This window comes from Strix uralensis, chromosome Z (genome assembly GCF_047716275.1).
Source record: "Strix uralensis isolate ZFMK-TIS-50842 chromosome Z, bStrUra1, whole genome shotgun sequence".
Lineage (NCBI taxonomy): Eukaryota > Metazoa > Chordata > Aves > Strigiformes > Strigidae > Strix > Strix uralensis.
Window position 1 is genome coordinate 23,897,484 of NC_134012.1, and position 10,582 is coordinate 23,908,065.

Consider the following 10,582-nt stretch of genomic DNA (forward strand, 5'->3'; position numbering starts at 1 on the left):
TATGTCTTACTCCCCAGAAGACCAGCATGATAGGACCAGTCCAAGCTGACAACTGTTTTCAACATAGAGTTCAGTTGCAACTAAAACTCAACCTGCAAATTAAAGCTAAGGGGACTTTACTGAGGGCGTAACTGATCCCTGGTTTCAGGCCATTGCTAGGTGTTCAAGACCAAGATGCATTTATCCAAGTGTGCAAGCAGTACAAACCTGTATCGGGTCTGGCTGAGCCAGAATTGGTTTTCCCCTGTAGCAGCCCTCACGGTGCTGTGTTTTATGCTGGGAGCTGGCAGGGTGTTGATAGCACACTGGTGTTGTGGCTACTGCTGAGTAGTGCTTACACAGCACCAAGGCTCTTTCCAACATTTTCCCCCCGCAGTGGGACGGGGTGGGCAAGATCTTGGGAGGGGACACAACCAGGACAGCTGACCCGAACTGACCAAAGGGATATTCCATACCATATGACGTCTGCTCAGTATAAAGCTGGGAGAAAGGAGGAAGGGGGTGGGGGTCACCCTTGGTCCTCCGAGGCAACCGCTACGCGTATCAGAGCCCTGCTTCCTGAGAAGGCCCGACATCGCCTGTTAATGGGAAGTAGAGAATAAATCTGTTTTCTTTTTTTGCTTCCGCGCGCGGACCTTTGCTTCGCTTTGCTTATATTAAAACTGCTGTTGTTTTACCCACAAGGGTTGTTTTGTTTTCCTATCTTATTTTCTTTCCCTTCTTTGCCCTATTGAGAAAAAAAGGGGAAAGGGGGGGAAGTGATAGAGCGACTTGGTGGGTACCTGGCATTTAGCCAAGGTCAAACCACCACAGTCTATTTTGGCGCCCAACGTGGGGCGGGACAACGGCAGTTTTATATTAATTGTGCTATAGCTATAGCAGTTAGTAAGCGACAAGCTCTTGTGCTGGTCACGGGTTTGTTTATTGCTCTGCTTATCTTTATTTTGCTAAGCTCGGGAACATGCTGGAAGAAATTGGGAACATCATGAGTGGTTTTATTCTGCAAGCTCCCGAAGTACTTATTAATCCTTATGTTAGCTCTTTGATACTGTTCATTAATGCTATTCGCCTATTGTGGGCTGTGTGGAGCTCGTTAGGTTTTTGGTGTAAGAGAAAGCAAATTTTGGGTGAGAGAATACCAAAATGTGCCCTGAGGCGGCCTGTCCCTGGGTGGCAGGGGGAGTGGCAGGATTTGGGCAGATTCCTAGGACGGTTATCACCTCCTGTAGCCTGGGATCTTACCCCTGAACAGGCAAGCAACCCCGCAAAACTGACACAACACCTGATAGAAGGGTGCCTTGTCTATCCCGATGAAAATCAGCAACTCCTAGCGCTGTACTGGGGCCTGGCCTATGCTTATCGAGCTGCAGTTCAGTGCTCTCAAAGGACTGTGGTGGAAACGGGAACTCAAACAAAAACAATAACAGCAGAGATTGCCCCAGTAGTAAAAAAGAAACAGTGGACAAGGAGAACAACAGGTCCATACCCTCGATTAATAAGGGACGAAAAAGAGGAGGAAGAAGCGGGCCTTCAGCAAAGGGGTCAGAAGAGGGAATAACAGAACTTAAACAGGAGGCAGAAACTACCCGGTCCCTGACATCATCAGAACTGCGAGATCTGCGGAAAGACTATAGCCGCCAGCCGGGTGAGCGGATTGCTGCCTGGCTGCTTCGATGCTGGGATAATGGGGCTGATGCTCAGCAGCTGGAAGGTAAGGAAGCCCAACAGCTGGGTTCCCTTGCTAGAGATCGAGGAATTGAAAGGGGAATTGGAAAAGACACAGGAATTTGCAGTCTGTGGAGACGGCTCCTTTCAAGTGTTAAAGCAAGATATCCTTTCAAGGAAGATCTTACGGACAACTCCCCAGGGAAGTGGGCTACTGCGGATGAAGGTGTCCAGTACCTGAGAGAACTAGCAGTGCTGGAAGTCATCTATAGTGGTCCAGATAATGATGAAGCCCCTAAAAATCCAGAGGATGTCCTGTGCACACGGGCCATGTGGAGGAAGGTGATTAAAGGTGCACCATCCTCGTATTCTGCCGGCTTGGTTGTGATGTACTATCCAGAAATGGATGTGGGAGAAGGACTAAGATGTACGCCAACTGTGGAGGCAGTCTCTTCCTGGCTTCAGAACTTTGAAGAGAGTCTTGGAACCTCCTCATCTCTACGGGCGAGTGCCTTAGATGTCAGGAGCACCCCAAGAAATCGGTTCTCTTCCACCCCAGTCAGAGGGAAAGGGAAACCGAGGCGCATGACATGTGGCGAACTTTGGTTCTTCCTGCGTGACCAGGGGGAGGACATGAGGAAGTGGGATGGTCAACCCACCTTCAAATTGGAAGCTCGTGTACATGAATTGCGAGGAAAGACCCCTGCCAAGAAGACAACATCCAAGAAGGTTGTTAATGTAGCTGGCGTGAAACCGCAAGAAAGTAATCAGCGATCTCCCAGATACAGGAAGACTGAGATCACCTCCCTTGGCCCTGATGAAGGAGTTTCTGGCCTGGCACAGCAAGGGTCAGACAGTGAATACTCTGACCAAGAACAGGAATAGAGGGCCCCTGCCTCCAGCCAGGAGGAGGAAAGGGATGATCGGGTGTATTGGACAGTGTGGATTCGATGGCCTGGCACATCAAATCCACAGAAGTACCAGGCTTTAATCGATAGCGGGGCACAGTGTACATTAATGCCATCAAGTTATAGAGGGGCAGAACCTATCTGGATCTCAGGAGTGACAGGCGGATGTCAAGAACTGTCAGTACTGGAGGCCGAGGTTAGCTTGACCGGGGATAAGTGGGAAAAACATCCCATTGTAACTGGCCCAGAAGCCCCTTGTATCTTGGGCATTGACTACCTCAAGAGGGGGTATTTCAAAGACCCAAAAGGATACCGATGGGCTTTTGGTGTGGCCAGTGTGAACAAGAGAAGGTCAAACAGTTGTCTAATCTGCCTGGCCTCTCAGGAGATCCTTTTGTTGTAGGACTGTTGCGAGTTAAAGAACAACAGGTGCCAATTGCCATGAGGACTGTGCACCGACGGCAGTATCGCACGAACCGAGACTCTCTAGCTCCCATCCAAGAACTGATCCGTCAACTGGAGACCCAAGGTGTCATCAGTAAGACACATTCGCCTTTTAATAGCCCAATATGGCCAGTGCGAAAGTCTGACGGAGGGTGGAGGTTGACAGTAGACTATCGTGGCCTGAACGAAGTGACGCCACCACTGAGTGCTGCTGTACCAGATATGTTAGAGCTCCAGTATGAACTGGAGTCAAAGGCAGCCAAGTGGTACGCCACAATCGACATCGCCAATGCATTCTTTTCAATTCCTTTGGCAGAAGAGTGCAGGCCACAGTTTGCTTTCACGTGGAGGGGTGTCCAATATACCTGGAATCGACTACCCCAGGGGTGGAAGCACAGCCCCACTATTTGTCATGGACTAATTCAAACTGCACTGGAAAAGGGTGATGCCCCTGAACATCTACAGTACATCGATGACATCATTGTGTGGGGCAACAAGGCAGAAGAAGTGTTCAAGAAAGGACAAAAAGTAATTGAGATTCTTCCGAGAGCTGGGTTTGCCATAAAGAAAAGCAAGGTCAAGGGACCAGCACAGGAGATTCAGTTCTTGGGAATAAAATGGCAAGATGGACGCCGCCATGTGCCTATGGAGGTTGTCAACAAGATAGCAGCTATGTCTCCACCGACCAACAAGAAGGAAACACAAGCTTTCTTAGGACTTGTGGGATTTTGGAGGATGCATATTCCAGGTTACAGTCAGCTGGTGAGCCCTCTCTATCAAGTAACCCGAAAGAAGAACAATTTTGAGTGGGGTCTTGAGCAACAACAAGCCTTTGAGCACATCAAACAGGAGATAGCTCGGGCAGTAGCTCTTGGGCCTGTTCGGACAGGACCAGATGTGCAAAATGTACTTTACACATCAACTGGGGAGCATGGCCTCACATGGAGCCTCTGGCAGAAGGTAGCAGGTGAAACTCGGGGTCGACCATTAGGATTTTGGAGCCGGGGATATCGAGGATCAGAAGCCCACTACACTCCAACTGAAAAGGAGATTCTGGCAGCATATGAGGGGATTCGAGCCGCTTCCGAAGTTGTTGGTACAGAAGCACAGCTCCTCTTGGCACCGCGATTGCCTGTACTACATTGGATGTTCAAAGGAAACATCCCTTCTACACACCATGCAACCAGTGCTACCTGGAGTAAATGGGTAGCGTTAATCACGCAACGAGCTCGACTGGGAAAACCCAACCGTCCAGGAATCCTGGAAGAGATCATGGACTGGCCAGAAGGTAGAGATTTTGGAGCACTGCCTGAGGAGGTGGCTCGTGCCCAAGAAGCACCACCATATAACGAATTACCAGAAGATGAAAGGCGGTATGCTCTGTTTACTGATGGATCCTGTCGTGTGGTAGGAAACCATCGAAAGTGGAAAGCTGCTGTGTGGAGCCCCACAAGACAAGTCGTTGAGGCCACTGAAGGAGAGGGCGAGTCAAGTCAGTTTGCAGAAGTAAAAGCGATCCAACTAGCCCTAAAGATTGCTGAACGAGAAAAGTGGCCAGTACTGTATCTCTACACTGACTCCTGGATGGTGGCTAATGCCCTGTGGGGGTGGCTACAGGAGTGGAAGAAGACCAATTGGCAGAGCAGAGGTAAACCCATCTGGGCTGCTGCACTGTGGCAGGACATCGCTGCCCGAGTGGAAAACGTGGCTCTAAAGGTACGTCATGTAGATGCCCACGTGCCCAAAAGCCGTGCCACTGAAGAACATCAAAACAATGAGCAAGTAGACAAGGCTGCTAAAATTGAAGTAGCTCAGCTGGACCTGGACTGGGAGCGCAAGGGTGAGCTATTTGTAGCTCGATGGGCCCATGAAACATCCGGGCATCTCGGGAGAGATGCAACGTACAGATGGGCTCGTGATCGAGGGGTGGACCTGACCATGGAGGCCATCTCACAGGTCACTCATGAATGCGAAACATGTGCTGCAATCAAGCGAGCCACACGAGTAAAGTCTCCCTGGAACAGAGGGCGATGGCTGAGTTTTCGATATGGTGAGGCCTGGCAAATTGACTATATTGGACCATTGCCACGAACACGCCAAGGCAAGCGCTACATACTCACTATGGTGGAAGCAACTACTGATTGGCTTGAGACGTACCCTGTAAATCATGCCACTGCCCGAAATACCATCTTAGGTCTTGAAAGGCAAATTTTATGGCGACATGGTACTCCTGAAAGAATCGAATCAGACAATGGAACCCATTTTCGAAATAATCTCATAAACTCCTGGGCAAAGAAACATGGCATTGAGTGGGTGTATCACATCCCTTATTACCCACAAGCGTCTGGAAAGATTGAAAGATACAATGGACTGTTGAAGACTATGTTGAGAGCATTGGACAATGGGGGATGGAAACACTGGGATATAAATTTAGCAGAAGCCACTTGGCTAATTAATACCAGAGGATCTGTTAACCGTCCTGGTCCTGCCCAAACAAAACCCCTTCATACTGTGGGAGGAGATAAGGTCCCTGTAGTACACACAGGGAAATGGCTGGGGAAGGCAGTATGGATTGCTCCTCCCTTGGGAAAAGGCAAGCCCACTCGTGGGATTGTTTTTGCTCAGGGACCTGGATGTACTTGGTGGGTAATGCGGGAGAATGGGGCTACTCAGTGTGTGCCTCAAGGAGATTTAACCTTGGGGGGGAAATAATCTGTGAGCTGAGTTTATGTTGCAGGAAGTGATGGAGGAAGTAGGAACGACGAAGAGTGAACCAGATACATGCGATGATGACCCAAACCTAGCCGGTGCTGGAGTCCAACAGTCAAACATACTGCTCCTGTCCTGAACATCCACCTTGACAGATGGCAGCCAAGTCACTGAACATCTAGAGGAGTGAAGAAAGCTTACGGAATGAATAAATGAGTGTTATGTGGGACCTGGGCATGACGTAAATGGTATGGAATAAGGGGTGGAGACTGTATCGGGTCTGGCTGAGCCAGAATTGGTTTTCCCCTGTAGCAGCCCTCACAGTGCTGTGTTTTATGCTGGGAGCTGGCAGGGTGTTGATAGCACACTGGTGTTGTGGCTACTGCTGAGTAGTGCTTACACAGCACCAAGGCTCTTTCTGACATTTCCCCCCCCACAGTGGGACGGGGTGGGCAAGATCTTGGGAGGGGACACAACCAGGACAGCTGACCCGAACTGACCAAAGGGATATTCCATACCATATGACGTCTGCTCAGTATAAAGCTGGGAGAAAGGAGGAAGGGGGTGGGGGTCACCCTTGGTCCTCCGAGGCAACCGCTACGCGTATCAGAGCCCTGCTTCCTGAGAAGGCCCGACATCGCCTGTTAATGGGAAGTAGAGAATAAATCTGTTTTCTTTTTTTGCTTCCGCGCGCGGACCTTTGCTTCGCTTTGCTTATATTAAAACTGCTGTTGTTTTACCCACAAGGGTTGTTTTGTTTTCCTATCTTATTTTCTTTCCCTTCTTTGCCCTATTGAGAAAAAAAGGGGAAAGGGGGGGAAGTGATAGAGCGACTTGGTGGGTACCTGGCATTTAGCCAAGGTCAAACCACCACCACAAACCACCACCACGAGAAATACTCGTTACTGCAGTCCCATCCTGCCTGCCAAGGAACAGCCTTGGCACAAAGCCTGCTTGTTTTCTCTGTGCTTAACAGTTCGGTTCACTTTCTGCTCCCAGATTTGCACTATCCTCCACCACTAAGGAAATCATTCTTGCTCTGCTTTGCTCTTGTCCCACTGCTGTCCCTTTAGATCTGTATCTTCACCCTTGTAAGTTGGAGCTGTCATCTCCTCCTGTGCAGTAAGCCAGGCACAGGCAACTCCACAGACAAGCAGTATGTCTTACTCCCCAGAAGACCAGCATGATAGGACCAGTCCAAGCTGACAACTGTTTTCAACATAGAGTTCAGTTGCAACTAAAACTCAACCTGCAAATTAAAGCTAAGGGGACTTTACTGAGGGCGTAACTGATCCCTGGTTTCAGGCCATTGCTAGGTGTTCAAGACCAAGATGCATTTATCCAAGTGTGCAAGCAGTACAAACCATAATTCATTATCCTGAAATACAAAGACACAGCAAGGGCTACTGAAGTCCTCAATTTAGATTTCTCTTAAGATTATAAAAAACATAGCTCTCTGCCTCTTCCCATGTGGCTGCTACTCTGTCATCCAGTTTCACCATGTGGAGGAACGTCAAGGCTGTGCTCGAGCCCTACTGCACAGCACCTGGATAATGGAAATACAAAGGCAGTCAGATCCAAGCCATACCCTAAATGTGAAAGACCTGTTATAAAAATCCCATGCTGTTATGTGATGCAACAGAAGCAGCATAACTTTCTCCTTTTTTATGGGATGAAGCTCAACATAAATGAAATAATAAAGTTTTTTCCTGGGGTTGCCATAGCTACCCTCTGAACAAAAAAGAGAAAGAAATATCCGTATCTGAAGGGAAGACCATAATGAAGTCTTTCTCTGTCAAAAGCTGGTAAAATAACAATATTTGCCGTAGCGGAACTAGAGATAAGGTTTTGATGCAAATCTCTGCTTCAGGCTGGGATTATCTTTGATTTCAGTGGCCAGCTCTGGGTTTTTATGGGAGGCTCGTCTCTGACTGAAGCAGACCCATTGCAGGTACCTATTCCAACTGAATTTCCTGCCTTCTGGCACTAGCTGATCTGATGCCCTTTGACAGAAAGCTCACACCTCCTATCTCTTTTGACACCCTCAGTATTTTGCGGACTGCAGACATTGCCTTCCAACAAAGAGGAGGTAGATATTCCTTATATGTGTTATACATGCTTGCATGAATGCAGGTAAAGTGATCCATTCCCATTTATGCTAAGGGATGCCCCACAACTTGCACAAAGGATGCAAATATGTTCTGTGAAGGAGTGTGTTTCTAAGCGAGAAAAGTGTGGCAGTCACTAAAACTACAAAACTGGACTGAAGTAATTTACAAAATATGTCACCTGTAGAGAAAGTTATTTTCTGCCTATTAATTGCAAGAAATAGAAGACTCATTATAGGAAAACTGAAGGACAGAAATGGAAAATTATTTATGGAGTATACCTACCATTTGTCATTGCAGCTGTAGAGGTCTTGCAGCCATCACTTTTTATCTGTGGTTTCCTGGGGTTTTCCCACCAGCTCTTAAACATTTCTCCAAAAGCATTTTCTATAAAACCACAGCCTATACATACACTAAAACAAAGTCCTAAAGCATGAATGCCTGATAAAACTGTATCAGGAGATTATGGAGAAGATCAAAGCAGCATGTACACTGCCCAACTGTCAGCAGCATGGGTAGCATATAGAAAACCTGTAGCTAAAGGTTATCAAAGTTGTCTTTGGTAATAGAGAAATCCTTTCCCTTTGCTCAGTGGTGTCAGAATTTTCGGTCCTGGTTCAGATCACAGCAGTAAATGCTGGTGATGTCTTCCAAGTCATCTTGACTTGAAATTTGATCTTCTTTCTCCCTCATCGCCGGATTAACATTCCCCAAATCTGCTACCATTTTCATATATATCAGCCACAGCCCTTATAAAGAGAAGAACCTTTCTCCAAGGCAGAATTGTTTTAAAAACAAATAAATTAGAAAAGACAGAACTTATGATTTCCACAGGGAACTTTACTCTTCTAGGTTGGTTTTCTCTGGAAAGTGCTGAAAAACAACAGTGACAATGGCACAAACCCAGAACGTGAGGAAGAAAGAGAAAGAAGAAAGAGAAAGAGAGAGAGAAAGAGAGAAAGAGAGGGTGCTCAGAGTTGCAGTTGGAAGCACTTTCAGACTTTGTATTGTAAGAACATCTTTAGACCATTCCCCAGTGAAATGACAAATGGAAAAAAGGGAAATCACCCCCTTCTTTGTGCTTGGTAAGAATCTGCTAGAAACATATCAACCTTGTTATGCTCTGTCATTTATCTCATGCCAATGGGACGTCCCTGGCTTCAATGGATCTTGCCTAGATTTGTACCCACACTAGCAAAGCGATCACAAATGCTCCAGATCTCTCATCTGTTATGTTGAATGGCAGATGTGTAGTCTAGCAGTGGCAGCACCTAATTTTAAGGATTCCAGATGTCTCTTCAAGGTTACCACAACATCCCCCAGATTACCCACCTGAGCATTTTCCTGATGGATTTAATGGCACCTCTGAGAAACCTTCTGCAGAAAGTCAATGAGCTGCCAAGTTAAAGAAGAAGACAGGTTTCCAAAGCTGCACGTATTTCTCAGGTAGAAATTGTGTCAAAATAGATACGTTCGCTAAATAAGGGCTCCCTGCAGAAGAAAGTGGAACTTGTGCCAGGTCCTTGCACTGTTATTGAAAACTTCCTCATGTATTCTGCTTCCAACTCCCAGAGATCAAAGCATAAAGTAACCCATGTGATTTTAAACTCTCCCAGGCCTGCTAGGCATTACAGACTACTACGGACTGCTACAGACTATGGCCTTGTTATCAGAAGTCCTCTTAGCTCACCCCAAAGGATTCAGGCCTGTGGATGGAGGTTCTGTAACTGGTTATTACAGCTGCATTACCTGAGGACCTTCCAGTTCTTTGCTGCTGTCATGAGCTACGAGCTCTAGTAGCTCTTAGCTACCAGCTCTGAGTGAGGGCTAGATTCACAAGAGGATTTCAGTGTTGCCAGGATGTTCCCACCTCTAACCAAAAGAGGAGAGTCTACCTGGGGCATCCTTTCAGAGAGAGGGCTGGTATGACCCTCTGTCTCTCAAAATAAAGCACAACGTAGTCCTGTACCCCCACCTTTCCAACCTTATACTCTACCTTGGATGTTAGGGGTACCCCAAGATGTGAAGGAACCCAGGTTCAGCCTCCTTTTATTTCCTGAATGGATCTTGAGCTTGTGTATGTAGAAGGCACTCAAAGCTGATGGCAAAGCAGGGAATTGACCTAAACATACCAGTTGGATTACTTTTACCTTCCCGCACATCAAATTGCTTTTACTATCATTTCAGTGTTTCCTAGTATCTGTGTATGAACAGAGTGGGAAAATGGGAAGGTGAAGAGTACTGCCAAAAGCCCAACGCACAGGAGATGAGAAAGGTAAGGAGCGTGGGGGTATCCATAGGGTGGTGGAGTGGAAAAGGGCTGAGGGTGAGACAAAGGATGTGAGACTTACGGCTTTCCTCCTTTGGTGCAAGTGGAGCTCCTGTTACCTGCTCTCTGCCAGGCTAAGGCACTGCGACAATTACACTCTCTGTCTGCATGCTTCATTAATTTTTTTTTTGAGAAAAAAATCCCAGAACGCTGATGGACTTCATGATTTATCATGTCAGTCAGGCCTCCAACAGAAGCACTTTCAGAGATGAAGCAAAACTTTCTAAAATCAAGAAGTTTGCATAAATGGAAAGATTTGAAGCTCTGCATCTGGCAGCTCTCTCCCTTTGAGTTGTTACGGTCAACACTTTTAACAACAGTGTTGATGAACAAGGAAAGTAGAGGTTCACATGTGATCGCCTTGTTTAGGAGCCTGGGATTTAAGATGAGCAACATATGGCAGTATTAAACTTTCATTA

General features: G+C 47.1%; 1 long non-coding RNA gene across 1 annotated transcript; it reads left to right on the plus strand.

Annotated features, from left to right (window-relative positions):
• The first annotated feature begins 214 nt into the window (after window positions 1–214).
• On the plus strand, window positions 215–6,472 carry LOC141937966 (uncharacterized). Its single transcript, XR_012627123.1, has 2 exons — window positions 215–591; window positions 5,759–6,472. It is a non-coding gene; the product is annotated as an uncharacterized LOC141937966 (long non-coding RNA).
• The last annotated feature ends 4,110 nt before the right edge of the window (window positions 6,473–10,582 follow it).